Here is a 23,883-nt window from a genome sequence, read left to right on the forward strand (position 1 = left end):
GTAGTGTTGCTTGGTCCCACAAGCATATGGTCCCACAAGCATTGGTATATATATATATATATATATATATATATATATATATATATATATATATATATATATATATTATTAAATATGACCGAAAAAGTAAGATTAATAATTCTAACACGAATTTTCTCAATCTTTCGTACATTATGCTTCACTGTTGGAGGTAAATCAAAAATCACTTCTCCAAAATTCATTTTTATTTCTAGTCTGACGCGACACGGGCGCGTTTCGTAAAACTTATTACATTTTCAAAGACTTCACAAATACACAACTGATTAGAACTTGCGTTTCCCTGATTTTATATCTACATTTGAGTGAGGTGGGAAGGGTGATGTGGCATTACATTTGAGTGAGGTGGGAAGGATGATGTGGCATTAACACAAGACAGAACACTAGAGGATATTAATAGGGTATTAAAAGTATGAACATCATACTCTCTGACCAAACTAAGTTCCAAAGGGTAACGAAGGACACTACAGCCGAATTAAAAGCAAAGGTCAACAAACTGATCGAAACTGTGAACGCCAAGAAATCCGGACTCCACCTGCCAAAGATCATTGGGGAATATAAACCTGGATATGCGTATGGAAATGTCAAGACGCACAAGCCTGGAAACCCACTTCGGCCAATCATTAGCCAGATACCCACACCCACGTACAGATTGGCGAAGCGACTCAACGGCCTGCTGACCCCTTATGTTCCTTGCGCCTTCAGCCTGAAGTCTCCAAAGGAATTTGTGGACTTACTGCGGGGCGCACGGGCCACAGGGATAAGAGCCTCGTTGGACGTAGAATCGCTATTTACCAACGTACCTGTGGACGAGACAATCGGAATGATAGCCGACAGAGTGTATCGTGATCCAGCCTGTACTCCTCTTGACATGCCAGAAAGTATTCTGAGGAAACTACTCCAAGCTTGTACTAAAGAGGCACCCTTCTTGAGCCCGGATGGGCACATGTATAAGCAAGTAGATGGGGTCGCCATGGGTTCTCCCCTAGGTGTCCTGTTTGCAAACTTCTACATGGGTACCATCGAGCAAAAAGTCTTAGTCGACATGAACTTGAAACCGGCCATATACTGCAGGTATGTTGACGACATTTTTACACAGGTACCTGATGTCAGACATCTGCAGGAGCTGAAGGAGGCATTTGAGCAGAGTTCCGTACTGCGTTTCACTTACGAGACGGAAAAGGATGGGAAGCTGCCTTTTCTAGATGTAACAGTCATGGAAAAGGGCGGAGGTTTCCACACTGCAGTCTACACAAAGGAAACAAACATAGGAATGTGCCTAAATGCCAACAGCGACTGCCCTGACAGGTACAAGAGGAGTGTTGTTAACGCATACGTCGACCGTGCTCTCAGCCACAGCTCAGAATGGAAGCAAGTCGACGAAGAACTCTGTAGGGTAAGGCAGGTTCTAGTCAATAACGGCTTCTCCAATGGTTTCATCGAAGACATCATAAGAAGGAAAGTGAAAAGCCATGCAACCTCCGAAGAGACAACTAACACAACACCTATACCCCCTATTAGACTATTTTACAGGAACTTCTTTTCCACAGCTCATAGACGATTTACTATAAAACCAGAAAAACGGCCAGCCTACTCATGAGAAACTCTCCAGACACGAAACAGAACGCTTTAAAAGAGACTAACGTCGTCTATGCCTTCAAATGCCCACTTGGGGACTGTAAGCTCCAAAAAACCCAGTATATAGGCAAGACAACAACATCTCTTTCTAGGCGTTTAACGATGCATAAACAACAGGGCTCCATTAAGGAACATATAATCTCTTCCCATAACCAAACCATCGCCAGAGAAATCCTAGTAAACAACACAGAAATCATCGATAGATACAGCGATAGCAGGCGGCTTGACGTTTGCGAGGCACTACACATCAAGAAGTCAACACCAGCAATCAACAGCCAATTATTGCACAACTATATTCTACCCACCTCAAGACTCCGCTCCAATATAGAAGCATCAAGAAATATGGACCAATAGGCTTTCTACAAACACTTCTATTCAATACCCATTGTTCCTGTTCTGTCTTGTGTTGATACTTTTAATACCCTATTAATATCCTCTAGTGTTCTGTCTTGTGTTAATGCCACATCATCCTTCCCACCTCACTCAAATGTAATGCCACATCACCCTTCCCACCTCACTCAAATGTAGATATAAAATCAGGGAAACGCAAGTTCTAATCAGTTGTGTATTTGTGAAGTCTTTGAAAATGTAATAAGTTTTACGAAACGCGCCCGTGTCGCGTCAGACTAGAAATAAAAATGAATTTTGGAGAAGTGATTTTTGATTTACCTCCAACAGTGAAGCATAATGTACGAAAGATTGAGAAAATTCGTGTTAGAATTATTAATCTTACTTTTTCGGTCATATTTAATAATATATGTCTACAGGAAAGACTGCTACCAAAATATACTAATATATATATATATATATATATATATATATATATATATATATAAATATATATATATATATATATACACACACACACATATATATATATTAATATATTTTGGTAGCAGTCTTTCCTGTAGACATATATTACTAAATATGACCGAAAAAGTAAGATTAATAATTCTAACACGAATTTTCTCAATGTTTCTTATATTTTTCTTCACTGTTGATGGTAACTGAAAAATCAATTCTCCAAAATTTATTTTTATTTCTAGTCTGACGCGACACTTGAGCGCGTTTCGTAAAACTTATTACATTTTCAAAGACTTTAGTTTACACACACACAACTATAACTGAACAGAGCTTAAACATCTTCGATTTTATACCTGCATTTGGGTGAGGTGATATGTTACAACAGTTTTGGATGAGGTGAAAACAAACTTTCAACACAAGACAGAACACGAAACAATGGGTATAATATTTTGTAAGTTAAAGAGAAGAATGGAAGTAATTGCAAAGGGCCTATTGGCCCATATTTCTTGATGCTTCTATATTGGTGCGGAGTCTTGAAGTGGGTAGAATATAGTTGTGCAATAATTGGCTGTTGATTGCTGGTGTTGACTTCTTGATGTGTAGTGCCTCGCAGATATCTAGCCGCCTGCTATCGCTGTATCTATCGATGATTTCCGTATTTTTGTTAAGACTTCTCTGGTGATGGTCTGGTTGTGGGAAGAGATTATATGTTCCTTAATGGAGCCCTGTTGCTTATGCATCGTTAACGATGCATAAGCAACAGGGCTCATGTAACTTCAACATCACTCCTGGCCCTCCCCCTCCCCCTTGTGCCCAGGTCCAACATCACTCCTGGCCCTCTCCCTCCCCCCTGTGCCCAGGTCCAACATCACTCCTGCCCCCCCCCCCCCCTGTGCCCAGGTCCAACATCACTCCTGGCCCTCTCCCTCCCCCCTGTGCCCAGGTCCAACATCACTCCTGCCACCCCCCCCCCTGTGCCCAGGTCCAACATCACTCTTGGCCTTCTCCCTCCCCCCTGTGCAAAGGTCCAACATCACTCCTGCCCCCCCCCTGTGCCCAGGTCCAACATCACTCCTGGTCCTCTCCCCCCCCCTTGTGTCCAGGTCCAACATCACTCCTGCCCCCCCCCCCTGTGCCCAGGTCCAACATCACTCCTGGCCCTCTCCCTTCCCCCTGTGCCCAGGTCCAACATCACTCCTGCCCCCCCCCTGTGCCCAGGTCCAACATCACTCCTGGCCCTCTCCCTCCCCCCTGTGCCCAGGTCCAACATCACTCCTGCCCCCACCCCTGTGCCCAGGTCCAACATCACTCCTGGTCCTCTCCCCCCCCCCTTGTGCCCAGGTCCAACATCACTCCTGCCCCCCCCCCCCCCTGTGCCCAGGTCCAACATCACTCCTGGCCCTCTCCCTCCCCCCTGTGCCCAGGTCCAACATCACTCCTGCCCCCCCCCCTGTGCCCAGGTCCAACATCACTCCTGGCCCTCTCCCTCCCCCCTGTGCCCAGGTCCAACATCACTCCTGCCCCCACCCCTGTGCCCAGGTCCAACATCACTCCTGGTCCTCTCCCCCCCCTTGTGCCCAGGTCCAACATCACTCCTGGCACTCTCCCTCCCCCCTGTGCCCAGGTCCAACATCACTCCTGCCCCCCCCCTGTGCCCAGGTCCAACATCACTCCTGGCACTCTCCCTCCCCCCTGTGCCCAGGTCCAACATCACTCCTGCCCCCCCCCCCCCTGTGCCCAGGTCCAACATCACTCCTGGCCCTCTCCCCCCCTGTGCCCAGGTCCAACATCACTCCTGCCCCCCCCCCCTGTGCCCAGGTCCAACATCACTCCTGGCCCTCTCCCCCCCCTGTGCCCAGGTCCAACATCACTCCTGCCCCCGCCCCCTGTGCCCAGGTCCACCATCACTCCTGGCCCTCTCCTCCCCTGTGCCCAGGTCCAACATCACTCCTGCCCCCCCCCTTGTGCCCAGGTCCAATATCACTCCTGCCCCCCCCCTGTGCCCAGGTCCAACATCACTCCTGTCCCCTCCCCCCCTGTGCCCAGGTCCAACATCACTCCTGCCCCCTCCCCCCCTGTGCCCAGGTCCAATATCACTCCTGCCCCCCCCCCCTGTGCCCAGGTCCAACATCACTCCTGCCCCCTCCCCCCCTGTGCCCAGGTCCAATATCACTCCTGCCCCCCCCCCTGTGCCCAGGTCCAACATCACTCCTGTCCCCTCCCCCCCTGTGCCCAGGTCCAACATCACTCCTGCCCCCTCCCCCCCTGTGCCCAGGTCCAATATCACTCCTGCCCCCCCCCCCTGTGCCCAGGTCCAACATCACTCCTGTCCCCTCCCCCCCTGTGCCCAGGTCCAACATCACTCCTGCCCCCTCCCCCCCCTGTGCCCAGATCCAATATCACTCCTGCCCCCCCCCCTGTGCCCAGGTCCAACATCACTCCTGTCCCCTCCCCCCCTGTGCCCAGGTCCAACATCACTCCTGCCCCCTCCCCCCCTGTGCCCAGGTCCAATATCACTCCTGCCCCCCCCCCTGTGCCCAGGTCCAACATCACTCCTGGCCCAAGAATGAAAAGTGAAACGATTTACAGGAGCGAGCGCTGGAGACGGTGATATAGTTCACAACCGCCTCGCCGCCCACCATGTAGATGAGTTTATCGCAGGAAGCAGCAGTAGCAGCTGCAGGAGCGGGAGCAGCAGCACACGATAAAACACAATAGCTGTATAGCGATGGTGTTCATCAACCCTGCTGAATCTTGAACGTGGGAACGTGACGCTTATAAGGAGTACATGTATCGGGCCGTGAGCAACAGACACCAACAGTCTTATGGCTCAGGATCAATTACTAATCCTGGACCCTTCAAAACGGAACTGGTACACCAAGGAGCTTGTCACACCATGGTGAGCACATCACCACTACGACACCAGCACATCTTTGTGTGCCCTTGTAGGTCTACCTACCTACCTTGTGTGCTAAACTGGGTGGGTGAGGGCGGGACTTATCAGGGGTAAAACGCCAACCCATTATGACTATAGCCCTTAGAAAGGATCAGGATAAGCTTTTGGGATGGGACGGGGGAAGGAATGGTGTCCAACCACTTGGACGGTCGGGGATTGAACGCCGACCTCCATGATGTGAGACCGTCGCTCAACCTTCCAGCCCGAGTGGATGGTCAGGGGTGAGTGAGTTAGTGTGTGTCAAGAGTAGGAGAGTGGGGCCTGCCAGAAAGTATATATTAGCAACATCAGCCACCTTCCCACGCCCTTTCCCCCTCCCTTCCCTTCCCTTCTCCCCTACCCCACCCTTACCCTTACTCACCACGCCCTTTTACCTGCACACGCCAACGCCCCTCCTCGCACCCCCCCCCCCCGACGGTGCACTGATAGCAAAAAGAATGAGGTGATCTCACGCGAGGCGCCCCATCCCTCCCCCCTCGACCTTTACCCAAATTGCTTCAGCTGGGAAACCTCTGCACATCTCGCCAATTCAATAAAACTCCAATTTAAGATTCTCTGCATAATGCCTCTTGCAAATTACTTCCCGCTCGCTGGGACGGCGCGTACAATGCCTACTGTAATGGCAGTTCAATATGCTTGCCGCTTTACTGGAAATATAACATAGGGCTCATGTCTGGGGTTATTATGAGTAGTCATAAACTCTCACAAGATACATCCCGATTATCCGCCTTCATAAAAACTGGAGGAACTTCATAAAACGGTAAAGTTTAAAACTCACAAGAAAGTAAACACGGGCTGAAATAAAAACGAAGACTCGCTTTCCGCTGACGAGACCTCAGCCGGTGTGTGAGAGTGTACCTACTTCCCTGTACTCCCACTAACTTTCCCTACACTACCACCACCACCACCACACCCAGCTACTGCCTGACTCCTCTCTCCATCACGAATTTGTCACCCTGCTGTGGTGCCCATGGGTGGTGGAGGGAAGGACAGGCCAGGCAGTGTCATGGGTGGTGGAGGGAAGGACTGTGGAGTGGGTGCAGGAGGTAGTGAAGTGAGGCAAGGACATCCCGCAGAGTTGGAGTCACAACGTCCTACACCAACTTGGGTGATGGTGACTACGGAGCGTAACTGCTCTCGTGACACCAAGACACGTCTCGTGGACTCCTTCCTGACAAGAACTCCTGCTTGAAGGCCTGACTAGTCAAACTATTGGGGGTTCCAACTCTCAGTTGGAAGTCGGGCATTACATCCCGGCAGTTCAGGTTCCTTTGGTAGAGGTTTATAGAGTTCCACCCTGTACACAATTAAGGTCCCGCTGGTAATTACAAGTTGAAAAGCCTTGAGGCCCTTAATGAATACTGTTATCTCGTATTGTATCCCAATTTTTTCTTCCTACATTCATGGAAGCCTCGTTAGTCTAAAATAATGATTTCACTATGTTGTGATTCACACGTCAAGCTGCGAGAAGCCTCGTCTAACAGTGTGGCTGATCAGACCACCAACTAGGAGGCCTGGTCAGAGACCGGGCTGTGGGAACGTTGATCCTCGAAATCAACGCAAGGCTCCGAGGGCTCAGCCCTCTAATATTCTTCAGATGTAGATTACACTATATAATGTTTTTGTTCTTGTTGTATTATATGTTGTATTCTAATGTATGCTTCCAACGTACAGAATATGACTGTTATTTCACCAAAAACTTTGCTTTGACGTTCGCCATAGTCAGCTTAGTGAAGAGGACTTGAAGGTTACTTTAAGGCTGTCGACTTCTTATCTATAGCTGTGACACTCTGTCACTGAACTATAATGGCACAAGAACCACCCAACACCCTCATCACCACTAACACAACCACCACCCACACCACCACCAGCCACGTCAACAACACCCCCCCCCCCACCACAATCAGCACCAACAACCTCACCACCTCCAGCATCCCAGACCACCCCCATCAACACCCATATCAACACCAGCAGCAGCCGTACAACAGCCACACCCCCAACAAGGGTGGAACTTGGTGCGGTGAATGTGGGTTGGATAAGTTTAGATTCAGGGACGACCTGGGTGGGTAGTGAAAACTACCTGTAGTGATACAGGTTTGAAAACAGGGTTGCTGATTTATGGAACAAATTACCGGGTAGCATAATAGACACGGGGTCGGTGCATTGTTTCAAACGTTGGTCAGACATGGTCTAAACATCACTATTACCACAACCACCCACCACAACACCTTCCACCACACAACAACTAACAACAAACACCACAACCACCCTCACCAGACCCACCATTACCCAACACCATCGCCACTACACTAGACAAAGCACCGAAGCTTACTGCAATACAATACATGTATTAAGAAAGAAATGTTCCCCCGGAATACCAATGCGGTGTGTTCATTCCAGAGGGCGAGGACCTCAGACATCCCACCAGGTGACCACTCCTGGTCACCTGGTGTGGGATGAGTGACAGTACCGTCAACACAGCGGACTGTGCTCCTTCTCGCCACGACTACAAAATTAATAGCATTACATTACAGCAGATTAATGAAAAAATGAACCTTGGAGTCAAAATACACTCGTGGCCCGCACAAAGCCACCACCAACATCCCCAACAATAGTAACTCCCCTTCATCATATATAACACGGAGTGCAAGTTTATTCCCAACAATACACATATTATATGTAGTTAGTAAAATAAAACAATGAAATATATTGTTAGGTAAATTTGTGTACTGCGGGTATAGCCAGCTGATCGAACGCTACCCACTATATAAACAACACAAGGAGCCACATTTATGTCAATGTGCTTATGAGTGAAATAATTCAACTTAAAAATCCAAAATTAAAACATGCGTTACTTTAATCAAAGAAACTTAACACCTGCCATACAGCTGTCTTGCACAAGTAACATATAATACAAATAAAATAAATAAATAAAACACGAAGTATAACTCCGTGACCCGGACACCAGAACAAGAACAAAAAGTTACATTAACAAACCCACGAATCCTGCCAAGCTGCCAGGGTAGTTGGGACTGTTCACCCAGCACTAGACAACCCCGAGTACCGTCTGGGGGCTACACTACTTCCTCCCCCAGCACGGGTGGTGGGACTACCCCCAGCACGGGTGGTGGGACTACCTCCAGCACGGGTGGCGGGACTACCCCCAGCACGGGTGGTGGGACTACCCCCAGCACGGGTGGTGGGACTACCCCCAGCACGGGTGGTGGGACTACCTCCAGCACGGGTGGTGGGACTACCTCCAGCACGGGTGGTGGGACTACCTCCAGCACGGGTGGTGGGACTACCCCCAGCACGGGTGGTGGGACTACCTCCAGCACGGGTGGTGGGACTACCCCCAGCACGGGTGGTGGGACTACCTCCAGCACGGGTGGTGGGACTACCTCCAGCACGGGTGGTGGGACTACCCCCAGCACGGGTGGTGGGACTACCTCCAGCACGGGTGGTGGGACTACCCCCAGCACTGGTGGTGGGACTACCCCCAGCACGGGTGGTGGGACTACCCCCAGCACGGGTGGTGGGACTACCCCCAGCACGGGTGGTGGGACTACCTCCAACACGGGTGGTGGGACTACCCCCAGCACGGGTGGTGGGACTACCCCCAGCACGGGTGGTGGGACTACCTCCAGCACGGGTGGTGGGACTACCTCCAGCACGGGTGGTGGGACTACCCCCAGCACGGGTGGTGGGACTACCTCCAGCACGGGTGGTGGGACTACCTCCAGCACGGGTGGTGGGACTACCTCCAGCACGGGTGGTGGGACTACCTCCAGCACGGGTGGTGGGACTACCTCCAGCACGGGTGGTGGGACTACCCCCCAGCACGGGTGGTGGGACTACCTCCAGCACGGGTGGTGGGACTACCCCCAGCACGGGTGGTGGGACTACCCCCAGCACGGGTGGTGGGACTACCCCCAGCACGGGTGGTGGGACTACCTCCAGCACTGTGTAGCTGTGACAGACAGGATCTGCCCGCTCTAAATCCATGTTGTCCTGGGTTGTGCAGTTCATTATTTTCTATTAAACTAGAAATTTGAATCCTAATCACTCTTTCAAAAACTTTATTATGTGTGATGTTAGTGCAACTGGCCTATATTTTTTGCCAAGGCTTTACTCCCCCCCCCCCCTTGTGCAAGGAGCTATATCTGCTGATTTAAGTGCTGCTGGTATCTCCCCTGTATCCAGGCTCTTTCTCCATATTACACTGAGCTCTCCCGCTACTGGAACTTACATTTCTTTATGAATATTGAATTCCATGACCAGAGGCCGAGTGCATGGGCAGTTGTCAATTCTTCTTTCAAAGGGGCGGGGTGTTCGTTTACCCTACCTCCCGTCCTTACACCCCCACACCCGCCCCTTCACCCCCACACACCCGCACCTTCACCCCCACACCCGCCCCTTCATCCCCAAACACACATCTCTATTTTTCTGTACCCTGAATTTGATCTCTCCCTCTCAAACATCCATTAATCCCGTCCTCACCCCATCTCTCCACTTAGTCCTAATATATTTTCGTCATGACCTTCCCCCCTCTTCAGTACAAGAGACCCCCCCCCCTCCTCCCCACAAAGTCCCCATCTTCGCCACTGCTTCCTGACCACTGACACGCGAGCGGACACGTACACAGACACGCAAGGACCCTAGATACCCATTCGATCACGGAAATGCCAACAACAGAGATGGCCACAGAGATGGCCACAGACATGGCCACAGACATGGCCACAGAGATGGCCACAGACATGGCCACAGACATGGCCACAGACATGGCCACAGACATGGGTACCAAATGCTAGCTCAGTACATCCAGGTAACAGGAAAATTGTAACAAATACGAAAATTCGCAAGAGAAAGAAAATTATAATAACGGAGTAAGAAAGAACTAACAGTTGTTAACAGTAGTGAGAAGACAGTAAGAGGGCAGTAACATGAGAGGAAGGAACGTTAATTAAGAACAAGACTGTCGTAAACCGCGTCCATCACCCTGGTTGACCAAACGACCAACCAGGAGATTTGGTCGGAGACCAGGCCGCGAGGCCCGGTCTCCGACCAGATCCCCGGAAACTACACTAGGTAGATTTCCATTCTCCATTCCCCCCATCCCCTCGTGCCCACAATCCCAAACTCCCATATCCCCTCGTCCTCCCCACCATTACCCCCTCCCTTGTCCCCTCGTCCTCCCCACCATTCCCCACTCCCTCGTCCGATGTCTTCCCAAATGGTCTGATGTTCCAATCAGAAAATTGGGAACATCAAGTGATCTGATGTTCCCATCACTGATATATAAGAAAAAGTTAAAAAATGAAATGAAATTATGAAAACATAAATAAATAAACTATACTCACGAAATGAACGGTATGGTAAACAACACAGCTCAATTCTAACGCAATTCACACAAAATAATTAAATCAAAATGAAAATATATCAAAATCTATGAAAATTCAATTGATTAATGGAATCAGAAACATTGAAATGGAATTGTAACATATTTAGTATAGCATGTGTGTTGCTCTTACATGCAACAGATGGCGCTGTTTGTCAAGAAAAGCATAGTTTTACCTGTCACAGGTGTGGCATCTATACCTGTCACTTACGAAATGAACGGTATGGTAAAAACACAGCTCAATTCCAATACAATGTCATACAAAATAATTCAATAAAAATTAAACAAATCAAAATCTATGAAAATAAAATTTATTAATGCAAGAGGAAACATTGAAATGGAATTTGTGACATATTTAGTAAAGCGTTCATGTTGCTATTATGTGCAACAGATAGCGGTGCTTTTCAAAAAAGCATGTTTTTATCTGTCACAGGTGAGGCATGTATACAATAGATATATAAAAACACGCGCCTATTCGAATGCAACGTTGTGTAAAAATTTTAAAACAATCGGTAAAGAGGTTTCGAAGATTTCCCTCACATGAAAAACACATGAAGAACACAGCTTTTCAGAAAAAGCACGTTTTTTTTTTTTTTACAGTCACAGACGTGACATCTATATAGTATGTATATAAAAACACGCTCGGATGCGAATGGAACGTTGTGTGTAAATTTCAACGTAATCCGTGAAGAACTTTCGGATATTAGCAATTATGCACGAACGAACATTTCCATTTTTATTTATATAGATTACACACAGAAATCACAATAGCATGATGCATCAAATGAACAAATCCACAAGGGCCTTGACGAGGGTTCGAACCTACGTCCATAGCTAAGTCGATTAAGGCAGCGTCTGGGATCTGCTCGGACGTAGGTTCGAACCCTCGTCATGGCCCTTGTGGGTTTGTTCAGAGTACTTACCTCTTTCGCCTGCGCTCTACAAAACACAGATTTATAACTTTTAATTGGCCACAATAATTATGACCTATAGAGTGGATTTTAGCAGTAAAGGATCTTTGCACGCTCTCTAGGTCAGCATTTTCTCCGGCACTGAGTGAGGATGTTAGTGTGCAACAATATTCCACCCTGGAAAGCACTAGTGGCTTGAAAAGTATTATTATTGGTCCATTGTTTGGAAGGTCCTTGTTATCCAACCTGTCATTTTTCTGGCAGTCATGACAGCTACTTTATTGTGTTCTGTAAAGGTAAAGTCTTCCGACATGATTATTCATAGATCCTTACAATGCTCTTTCGTTCTATAGTGACATTTGATTCCGTTTTATAAATGGTTTTCCTTTTTATATTTACGTTTCTTCCGTAGCACAGGAGCCGGAATTTATTTTAATTAATCAACATCATCATATCTGTGGCCCGTTGAAAGACCTGATTTACATCAGACTGGAGGTTTGCCGGGTCCTCTATATTGTCTACTTGCATGAAAATCATAGTCATCTGTAAATAATGATACAGTACTGTAGTTTGTATTCTTGTTTGTGTCTGATATTTGGATGAGAAAAATTACCAGAGCAAGTACGGTACCTTGGGGGACTGAGCTCTTCACAGTAGATGATCTGGATTTTACTGTGTTGTGTGATAGGGGGAGTGTGGCGGTGGAGGGGTTGGAGGAGGGGGGGGGGGGAGAGGGTGTCGATAGGGATGGAGAAGATGCGCGAGTAGGGAGAGGGAGGGAGGAAGTGAGAGAGGAAGGAGGGAAAGGGAGGAGGTGAGGAAGTGAGGGAGGGAGAAGAGAGAGGGTGGGAGAAGAGAGAGGGAGGAAGAGGGAGAGAGGAGACAGAAGGAGAAGACAGGAAGTGAAAGAGGGAGGAGAGAGAGGGGAGGGGGGTAGAGTAGAAGAAGGGGGCAGAGGAGAGGAAGGGGGAAGGGAGGAGGAAGGGAGGAGGGGTAAGAACTTCAAGAATGAGTGGCGTGGGGTCGGGTCCACAGGACTTACCTGTGGAAGGCAGGTAAGACCCCAGGAGAGGAGTAGCTTGTGTAGGGGGCAGTGGTTGGTGGGTGCGTGTTCCTACACCCACTACCGGGGGTTACCTGGTTGATGGGGTTCTGGGAGTTCTTCTACTCCCCAAGCCCGGCCCAAGGCCAGGCTCGACTTGTGAGAGTTAGGTCCACCAGGCTGTTGCTTGTAGCGGCCCGCAGGCCCACATACCCACCACAGCCCGGTTGGTCCGGAACTTCTCTTAGAAAACAGTCCAGTTTTCTCTTGAAGATGTCCACGGTTGTTCCGGAAATATTTCTTATAGTCGCTGGGAGGACGTTGAACAACCGCGGACCTCTGATGTTTATACAGTGCTCTCTGAATGTGCCTATGGCACCTCTGCTCTTCACTGGTTCAATCTTGCATTTTCTTCCATATCGTTCACTCCAGTACGTTGTTATTTTACTGTGTAGATTTGGGACCTGGCCCTCCAGTATTTTCCATGTGTATATTATTTGGTATCTCTCTCGTCTCCTTTCAAGAGAGTACATTTGGAGAGCTTTGAGACGATCCCAATAATTTAGGTGTTTTATCGCGTCTATGCGTGCCGTATATGTTCTCTGTATTCCCTCTATTTCAGCAATCTCTCCTGCTCTGAAGGGGAAAGTGAGTCTTGAGCAGTACTCAAGACGGGACAACACAAGTGACTTGAAGAGTACAACCATTGTGATGGGATCCCTGGATTTGAAAGTTCTCGTAATCCATCCGATCAATTTTCTGGCTGACGCAATATTTGCTTGGTTATGCTCCCTAAACGTTAGCTCGTCGGACATCATTATTCCCAAATCCTTGACATGTTGTTTTTCTACTATGGGAAGATTTGATTGCGTTTTGTATCCTGTATTATGTTTCAGATCCTCATTTTTGCCGTACCTGAGTACCTGAAATTTATCACTTTTAAACATCATGTTATTTGCTGCCCAATCAAAAACTTTGTTGACATCTGCTTGAAGTTTTTCAATGTCTTCAGCAGAGGTAATTTTCATGCTGATTTTTGAGTCATCTGCGAAGGATGACACGAAGCTGTGACGTGTATTTTTGTCTATATCTGATATGAAAATAAGGAACAGCTGTGGTGCAAGGACTGTACCTTGAGGTACAGAGCTTTTAACTGTGCTTGAACTCGATTTTATTTGGTTCACTGTTACTCTTTGTGTTCTATTCGACAGAAAATTGAGTATCCAGCGTCCTACTTTTCCGGTTATTCCCATTGACCTCATTTTGTGTGCTATCATTCCATGGTCACATTTGTCGAATGCCTTTGCAAGGTCTATGTATACAACATCTGCATTTTGCTTTTCTTCTGAAGCTTCTGTGATTTTGTCATAGGAGTTGAGTAACTATGACAGCAGGATCCTTCCTGCTCTAAATCCATGTTGTCCTGGCTCATTAATGTGAAGCTCATTATTTTCCATAAAACTAGAAATTTGATTCCTAATCACTCTTTCAAAAACTTTTATTATGTGTGATGTTAGGGCAACTGGTCTATAATTTTTTGCCAAAATTCTACTCCCCCCCTTGTGCAACGGAGCTATATCTGCAGATTTAAGCGCAGCTGGGGTCTCCTGTGTATCCAGGCTCTTTCTCCATATTACGTTGAGGGCTCATGCTACTGAAACTTTACATTTCTTTATGAATATTGAATTTCATGAGTCAGACCCAGGAGCTGAGTGTATGGGCATATTGTCAATTTCTTTTTCAAAGTCTTCCGAGTTCGTGTTAATATCCGTTATATTATCTGCAGCTTGAATGTCATTCATAAAGAAATTGTCTGGGTCATCAACTTTCATGTTGTTTATTAGTGTGCTAAACATAGCCTCATACTGGCTTCTTAGAATTTCACTAATTTCTTTGTTGTCCTCTGTGTACGTACCTTCACTTGTAATTAAAGGTCCAATACTGGTCGAGGGTTTTGATTTTGCGTATGTGAAAAAATATTTTGGATTTTTCTTTATCTCTTGTATAGCTTTTTGTTCCAATTCCATTTTCTCAGACTCGTATGATCGCTTCAACGTTTGTTCTATTTCTTCGATCTCCCTGTTTAGGCTTATTTTCCTTTCTTGCGATAGTCGTGTCTGCCTAAGCATTTCCGTTATTTTTCCTTCTCCTGTACAGTCGTCTGCGTTCTCTTTGTAGAGTGGTCCTCTTTCTGCCCCTCCTCACAGGCACGTGCTTCAAGCAGACCTTGTATACTTCAGCTGTCAGTTGAGCTATTCCCTGTGTGGGAGTTTTGTCGCTTAAGACCGTCTCCTCTTATTGTTGAAATTAAATTAGTTGAATAATCCTTCTCGCTTGTTGGGTCTCTTAGACCTACTACCGTTATTTATGCTAGTTCCCACTTAAATGAGCTTATGGTCTGAGTATGAAGTATCTGAGATTGTAATGTCTCTGATTAGTTCATCATTGTTTGTGAATAACAAGTCTTGTGTGTTTTCGTTCCTAGTTGGTTCTGTGATCTGTTGATTGAGCGAGAATTTGTCACAATCTCAACAGTTCTCTGACCTGTGGTTGGTTATTTCCCGGGTCATTCCCTGCTATGATATGTGTGTTTACCATTCTCCATCTTAGACTCGGTAAATTGAAATCTCCAAGGAAGATAATATCTGGTGCTGGGTTTGCTAGATTATCAAGGATGTTCTCTATTTTGTGCATCTGCTCTGTGAATTCCTCAGCCGTTGTATCTGGCGGTTTATATATTAGAATAATAATTAGGTTTATTTTAGGCTGTCGTCCGCGGCTCCACACCAGGAGACCTCACCCATAATGCATCACATGCAATAATTACACTCAGAAATACTGTATAAAACGTATTAAATTACTGAAAGTACATTTAATTACAGTGGCCCTAAAGTCACTTTACCTTACCATTATTTTATTGCATTCATTTTATACTAACATTATTTATATTATATTTTATTAATTTATTGTTTATACTAATATATTAAAATAATATGTTAGTGTAATGTTTTGGTATAAAATGATTTAAATAATCTATTAGTAGGGTAAAGTGACTTTAAAGCCACTCTGTTATCAACCAGTACCAGAACAATGTTAGTTTGTGAAAGTCATATGTAAGTAGTATTATCTTCAAGCATATGTGGTTTATTTGTATTACTCCAATGGGTTCATATCAAAGCAATAAACACCTACAAAAACACAGGTTATTAACTTAAGCATGAAACCCATATTTATACATCACAACGAGCTGCTATATTGTATGATTCCTTATTATACAGATAAAACAATTATAAATGAAATCTAATTATTGATCCGCCAAAGCGCAAATAATGACGTAGCGTCGATAACTGATGATTCAGCACCCACTAATGGGGGGGGGGGGCGATGCTGGAGTGTGGGGGGGGGGGCGACGCCGCCCACAGCCCAGGCAGACGCCAGGAGTGGCTGCTATGAAGAGCCAGTAGAGAAGGTCGCACCACGCCAGCCCCCGTGTTACCGGCTAAACTTGCTACATAGACCTGGCTACAAGCGGACGTATCACGCATGTTCCTGTTACAAATTTGCTGGTAGAAATGAGTGTAGGATTGTTTTTCCATTGTAATTGGGCATCATCCAAGATAATGATTCTTCGAAAAGTGTATGATAATTTCCTACAGCCGGTCGACGTGGGACATGGGAGAGGGATGGTACTTCCATATGACCCAAAACTTTAAAAATGATGCATGAAAAAGTTCATCTTGTATCGCCAACAAAACGAAACACACTGAAGAAAGAAAACTATTTAAATAATAACCGTAATGTATTATCATCCGGGAACAACTTGGACTGGTGGGCAGAGGGAAGGGGGCATTGACACCTGGAAACCAGCGTAGACAGAATATAGCTCTGCCGCCTTCAGCACCGGGCTTCACTCACTGGAAGACGGTAGAGGCAGCTTAGCACAGACGTAGCCCAGCTTGACCCGTCTGCTTCCCCCAAACACACGTCCACCACTGACAAGATAATCGCTCCCACCGACACTAAATTCATGACCGGTGTTTACACTAATTTCTCCTGGCATTAAGCCGGATTTGCTGACAATCTTGATGGACTCTAGTAAGTCCAACTGCAGCCGCTGACGCTCACTATCGACTCTTCCATACATTACCCGCACCAACACTTGTATTATGTCAGTCACCAGTCTACAAATTAAGCTACACACACACACATACACACACACACACACACACACACACACACACACACACACATACACACACACACACACACACATACACACACACACACACACACACACACACACACACACACACACACACACACACACACACACACATACACATACACACACACACACACACACACACATACACACACACACACACACACACACACACACACATACACACACACACACACACACACATACACACACACACACAACTGTGTAACTTCACACCAAGTGTAAACACGGAAGAAAGTACGGGGGTAAAGCCACAATCAAATACTCCTGGTCGAGGACCGGGCCACGGGGACACTAAAGCCCCGAAATCATCTCAAGATGGGCTACTGAAAATAATATGGTATTTAACGAAGATAAGTTCCAGCTCCTGCGCTATGGAAAAAATGAAAATATAAAAACGGAAACCACGTACAAAACGCAGTCAAATCATAACAAAGAACGACAATACAATGTAACGGATCTGGGTGTACTCATGTCGGAAAACCTTACCTTTAAAGAACACAATAAAGTAGCCGTTTCAACAGCAAAACAAAATGACAGGTTGGATAACAAGAACCTTTCACACTAGAGATGCTATACCAATGATGATAATTTTCAAAACGCTAGTGCTCTCTCGAGTGGAGTACTGCTGCACAATGACAGCCCCTTTCAAAGCTGGAGAAATTGCTGACCTGGAGAGCATGCAGAGATCCTTTACTGCTAGAATCCACTCAGTAAAACACCTAAACTATTGGGACCGACTAAAGAGCCTAAATCTGTATTCTCTTGAGCGCAGGCGGGAGAGAGACAATAATTTACACGTGGAAAATATTAGAGGGGCTGGTCCCAAACCTGCACACAGAAATAACACCACATGAGACCAGAAGACATGGCAGGATGTGCAGAATACTCCCGTTGAAAAGCAGAGGTGCAACAGGTACTCTGAGAGAGAACTATCAACATGAGAGGCCCGAGACTGTTCAACACGCTTCCACTACACATAAGGGGCATAACTGGCCGACCCCTCACAGTGTTCAAGAGAGAACTGGATAAACACCTCCAAAGGATACCTGATCAACCAGGCTGTGACTCATACGTCAGGCTGCGAGCAGCCGCATCCAACAGCCTGGTTGACCAGTCCAGCAACCAGGAGGCCTGGTCTGGGACCGGGCCGTGGAGACGCTGTGCCCTGAAATCATCGCAAGGTAAAGGCCTAATACACGCTAATTGACGCCTAATATAGAACATGTGTGTGTTATACTAGGCCTTGGAATATTTAAGTTTTTTTGCTTAATTTTTTCGGACTCTATTGAATATTACCAAAGTGTACTATGTAATTGGTGAGCACGTCAACGTGTGTACTATGGTGCACAGGGTTACAGAGAGTACTGTGTAAACAGGAGGATGGGTTCGTATAGCAGGGAGGCAAGGAGACGCGGACCCACCACACCCTACACACTGGCTCCCTGCTTCTGCTCTTCACTGTGGAAGAAAACTTTACGCTCCAGCACAGTCGGTAGCACAGTCGGTAATCCTCCACACACCACCAGCAGTCCACCAACAGTATGAAATCGTAAACCACTTTATTGATCTAAGCTCAAGTCTCTGCAGGTCCGCCACAGGACACAACCAGTCTTACCAACATAACTTGGGGCTAAGATAACCCTCAGTCTGCAGAGCTTAAGTGCCTACTCTGCCACTTCCCATCTCACTAATTCCACTATAAACACTTACACTACAATATTTGGTGACATAGAAAGTACCCTAGATGCTCTGGGAAGAACCATTGCTACACCGCTGCTGCTCAACCCACCGCTGGCCCTCCTGTCGTTAGCACAGTAGTTGAATAAAACTAACAACTGTGCACCAGTTGTTACACCGGACCCCAAGACAGGTAAATATAACTACCTGCTAATGGATGCTTCCTCCACCTGACGCAGAAGAAACAACTTTTGCCGTCTTCGGCATCCAAGTCAAGAGCACTCAGTGCTGCCACTGGAAAAGTAACCTAACCAACTTCTTGGATAAACTTCAAACATTAGCAAGATCCCGGTGGAGCGAGAACGGTTGCTTCTTGGCGATGCCTTAACATACCAAATATATTTATCCTCATATTAGCATTAACGCTATATTGATCATAGTGACTGAAACGGTGACACATCCCGTCGTCTCCTAACACAATGTCAAGAGAAACATTAGTTACCAACTACTTGACAAGTTACGAGGTAGAGGGAAGAGTGCGAGCGAGAGTGCACCTTCACTCACCACTGCTTGCAGCCTTACACTGGCAATAATGGCGAGGCATGCAGGTCCATCCATCCCGGCGAGGCATGCAGGTCCATCCATACCGGCGAGGCATGCAGGCCCATCCATACCGGCGAGGCATGCAGGTCCATCCACACCGGCGAGGGATACAGGTCCATCCATCCGGGCGAGGCATACAGGTCCATCCATACCGGCGAGGCATGCAGGTCCATCCACACCGGCGAGGGATACAGGTCCATCCATCCGGGCGAGGCATACAGGTCCATCCATACCAGCGAGGCATGCAGGTCCATCCATCCCGGCGAGGCATGCAGGTCCATCCACACCGGCGAGGCATGCAGGTCCATCCACACCGGCGAGGCATGCAGGTCCATCCACACCGGCGAGGCATGCAGGTCCATCCACACCGGCGAGGCATGCAGGTCCATCCACACCGGCGAGGCATGCAGGTCCATCCACACCGGCGAGGCATGCAGGTCCATCCATACCGGCGAGGCATGCAGGTCCATCCATACCGGCGAGGCATTCAGGTCCATCCATACCGGCGAGGCATTCAGGTCCATCCATACCGGCGAGGCATTCAGGTCCATCCACACCGGTGAGGCATGCAGGTCCATCCACACCGGCGAGGCATGCAGGTCCATCCACACCGGCGAGGCATGCAGGTCCATCCACACCGGCGAGGCATGCAGGTCCATCCACACCGGCGAGGCATGCAGGTCCATCCACACCGGCGAGGCATGCAGGTCCATCCATACCGGCGAGGCATGCAGGTCCATCCATACCGGCGAGGCTTTGGCCGCGTTACTGCCATTCGCTGGTGTTCCCTCTGGACACTTGCACTGTGGAGAGGCTTTTACGGTGGCTGTGCCGAGGATGGCGGAAAGTGCCCCTGCCCGTACGATGCAATAAATATGATTGTATGAGGGTCAGGACCTGCGTTGATCCTCATTTACGAAGGCCTTAGCGGTTCTGTTATGATGGTATCTGCCAAACATTATTGTTATGGAGGCAATGTTTCCTTTATGAAGGTCTGGAACGCCCTCCCCACGCATGGTATATAAGGCACAGGAAACATTCCTACACCACCCAACTCTGTGTTATACGATGCCGTATGGCCAGCTCACCACCTGTCATCACACATACGAGAGAACGATGCAGCACAACAACTATTCTTTATAACCCAATCTCGCATACAAAAGCGACCAAGACAAAGATATTTAAATAATAATGTAAACAAAACGAACGCTTACAGAACACAATAAAGCAAACAGAGCAATAGCCAGGGCAACTTATATAGTGGAGAATGGGAGCATTCATCACCAAGGATGAGAATGATGGCGTTCCTCAAAGCACTTGCGTTATTTCGTGTGGATCCGAGTTGTTAGGTCCTCATATCCTCCATAAAGACAGGTGAAATAGCAGAATTGAATATGTACAGAGATTCTTGAATTACTGACTTTAGAAAATAGATAAGGCAGTACCGAAACTACTGGAGCAGACTCGAAACATCAAACTTGTACCCCATGGGAACATGGATAGGGATATATCACTGCATTCATATACAAAATCTGGTTTACACAAGCCTTGAGGAGAGCTTAGTTATAACCCAAGAGGTACAACAAGGCTTGGTAGGCGGGGAATAAATACCTAGATTCCATTTACCAACTGACACCCTCGGTTAGCACACGCCCAATGGAATATTGAAACGTGACACAAGATTGCCGCAGAGTTTCGTCAACACAAAAACATGTTGTAAATCAAACATAATGCGTGACTTCCGTAGAATTTAAATATAACTTTTTTCAATTTTAACTTCAGATACACATACACCAAACTCAGACCGGTGCGCGCGCACGATAAATCTAAAATATTGCGGCAGAAAAAAAATCATATTTGAAACTATTACAAGAAATTAATATAACTTAACTATTCTGCCTCGTTGCCTTACAATGCTCCACAACCTTACTCTGAAACACTATACTACTCCACCGGGACTCCTCAAGAATTTACACGTTCACGTCCGAAACCTATATATCTTGACTCAATCGTGACGGCTTTGTTTACATATATTAAACAGTTTTGAGATACCTAGTACTACATGGTTATTTCTTAATAAAAACCTGGGACTGTGAAGTTTTACAGCTAGCACTGTTTAGTACATGCAAGCAAAGTCGCCATGATTGAGTCAAGATGTATAGGTTGCGAAAGTGGCTGCGTAAATCCTTGATGAATCCGGACTCCAGGACTCCTGCGCAACTTGGCTTAACAGTTCTCCCAAGAGTCTTTAGACGTGCCATTAATATCTACCACACACCCAAGTCCCGAGACCTGGGGCTTGGTCTCCAGGTGTATGCACAGTAGAAGAGGCGGCGGCACCACTGTGTACACCACTACCGTGACTTTCAAACCCTCCACTGGAAGAAGAACTACGGCTACTGTGAAGTGCATACTTAAGAGGAATAAGCGTCACTGAGCCACAGACCGATACCACTTAAAAGATGCTACACAGATGCGAGGAGGATGGTAAAACACTTGAGAAAGTTTACATTCTCTCTTCAAACATCTAAATGGAATCGGTGAGGGAAAAGTCATCTTACGAATTTGACAAGATGGCATTAATAAAAAAATATATATTAGAGAGAGAGAGAGAGAGAGAGAGAGAGAGAGAGAGAGAGAGAGAGAGAGAGAGAGAGAGAGAGAGAGAGAGAGAGAGAGAGAGAGAGAGAGAGAGAGATGGAGGAGAGAGGGGGAGAGAGGGGGAGGGAGGAGAGAGGAGGAGGGAGGAGAGAGGGGAGGGAGGAGAGAGGGGGAGGGAGGAGAGAGGGGGAGGGAGGAGAGAGGGGGAGGGAGGAGAGAGGGGAGGGAGGAGAGAGGGGGAGGGAGGAGAGAGGGGGAGTGAGAGAGAGAGTAAGGGGAGAAAGCCAGGTGGTCAAAAATTGTTGGAAAAGGGGTAGTGTAATATGAAGGAACTCTTAAGCAATGGAAGGTGGGGAGCTTGGTGTGAGTGGTGAGGACGGTGATGGGCAGGGCAGAGGGGGCTGTGTGGAGTGGTGGTAATACAAGTGGGGAGTGTGATGGCTGGTGATAATCACCATAGCAATTCATTATGCCATTACTTGGTGTCCCCAGACGAACGGTTCAGCATTAATAGACACGACACATCACTGAGTAATATGCGGCCTTTCGTATCAAGAGGCTGAACATTTACTATTTACATTAGTTATCCATAACACCACAACATAAAAGGGGAAGTAAAGAAGAATGACATGAGGATGAGTGGAGTATGGACAGTGCGACGAAGACCTTGTTTGAGCAGCATAACACAAGCACGCCATGCATGTTTCAGAGAAACACTAATACTTTCCTATCATGAAGGACTCCGTGTGGGTGGTGGTGGTGATCCCATGAGGGTCTCGAGAGCGTGGACCGTGATCCGTCAAAAGAATTCTCAGTGTAGCTCGTATAATGTTTCTCCAGACCCACAAAATGGATTAGTGTCTCGTGATTTACGAGCAGCGAAGTAGAGAATCACATTCTTGGTTGCCCAGTTCCGCACCTCCCACTCCTCCCCCTGCCACCTAATGCTACGTAAACATCAGGTTCCCAAAAGCTGAATCTATAACAACAACAATAACGCTCAAACACCAGCCCCCACTGCAAGCCTCATTCAATCTCAAACTTTAACCACGAGAATCGATTTTGTCATTTTTGTAGTCAAGTTTATTAAGATAAAGAAAAGACCAGATTATATACACAAACCTTTAACTTGGCCTGCCCACCCTGGCCACAGGAAGGCTGCCAAAACTCCGGTATGCATATATTAGTCTTCAAGTTAAAAATTCAGAGACGCTATTAAGGGATTTACTGCAAGCCCCACTCCATCATCGTCAACGGTCGGTGTGTGTGAGTGCGTGCGTGCGCGTGTGTGTGTGTGTGTGTGTGTGCGAGTGCGTGCGCGCACACACACACACACACACACACTGGAATGTGTGATGAATGAATAATAGAATGCATTAGGAAGTGATATGGTGGAGGCTGACTCCATACACAGCTTCAAGTGTAGATATGATAGAGCCCAGTAGGCTCAGGAACCTGTACATTTGTTGACTGACAGTTTATTGACCGTTGAGAGGTGGGACTAAAGAGCCAGAGCTCAACCCCTGCAAGTACAACTAGGTAACTACAACTAGGTAAGTACACACCCACACCTGAACGTTTGCCAACGCGCCAGTTCTTAATGTCGACAAAAACGTTCTGGAATATGAGTGTGAAGCTCAATTATCCAGTATGCATAGACAAAAACTGAAACAAACCTGGGTTGAGATAGGAGCGAGAACATGCAGAATACTTGGTAGTGGTGACGGTACCTTGTTGAGGAAGGTGGCTGCGCGAGGTGGCGGGAAGCTGGCAATATCTTGAGAGTACCTCGGGTGTACTGTCACAGTGATGAGGCAACAGTACACAACCACCATCTGTTGACCCTCCTGCACGAAGGAGGGAGGGAGGGAGGGGGAGGGCCGAGGTAGGAGAGCGACAGGTGTCCGCCGCCTCTCACGGGTAACTCCACACCCAGCTATATTACGGGCGTTCCTGCACCCAGGCACCTCC

At 47.2% G+C, this 23,883-nt stretch overlaps 1 protein-coding gene across 9 annotated transcripts in view; it reads right to left on the minus strand.

Annotated features, from left to right (window-relative positions):
- Positions 1–23,883, minus strand: part of Dlg5 (Discs large 5) — a 365,892-nt gene that overhangs the window by 334,092 nt on the left and 7,917 nt on the right. The gene's annotated exons all lie outside the window — the stretch shown is intronic.

This window comes from Procambarus clarkii, chromosome 23 (genome assembly GCF_040958095.1).
Source record: "Procambarus clarkii isolate CNS0578487 chromosome 23, FALCON_Pclarkii_2.0, whole genome shotgun sequence".
NCBI classification, from domain to species: domain Eukaryota; kingdom Metazoa; phylum Arthropoda; class Malacostraca; order Decapoda; family Cambaridae; genus Procambarus; species Procambarus clarkii.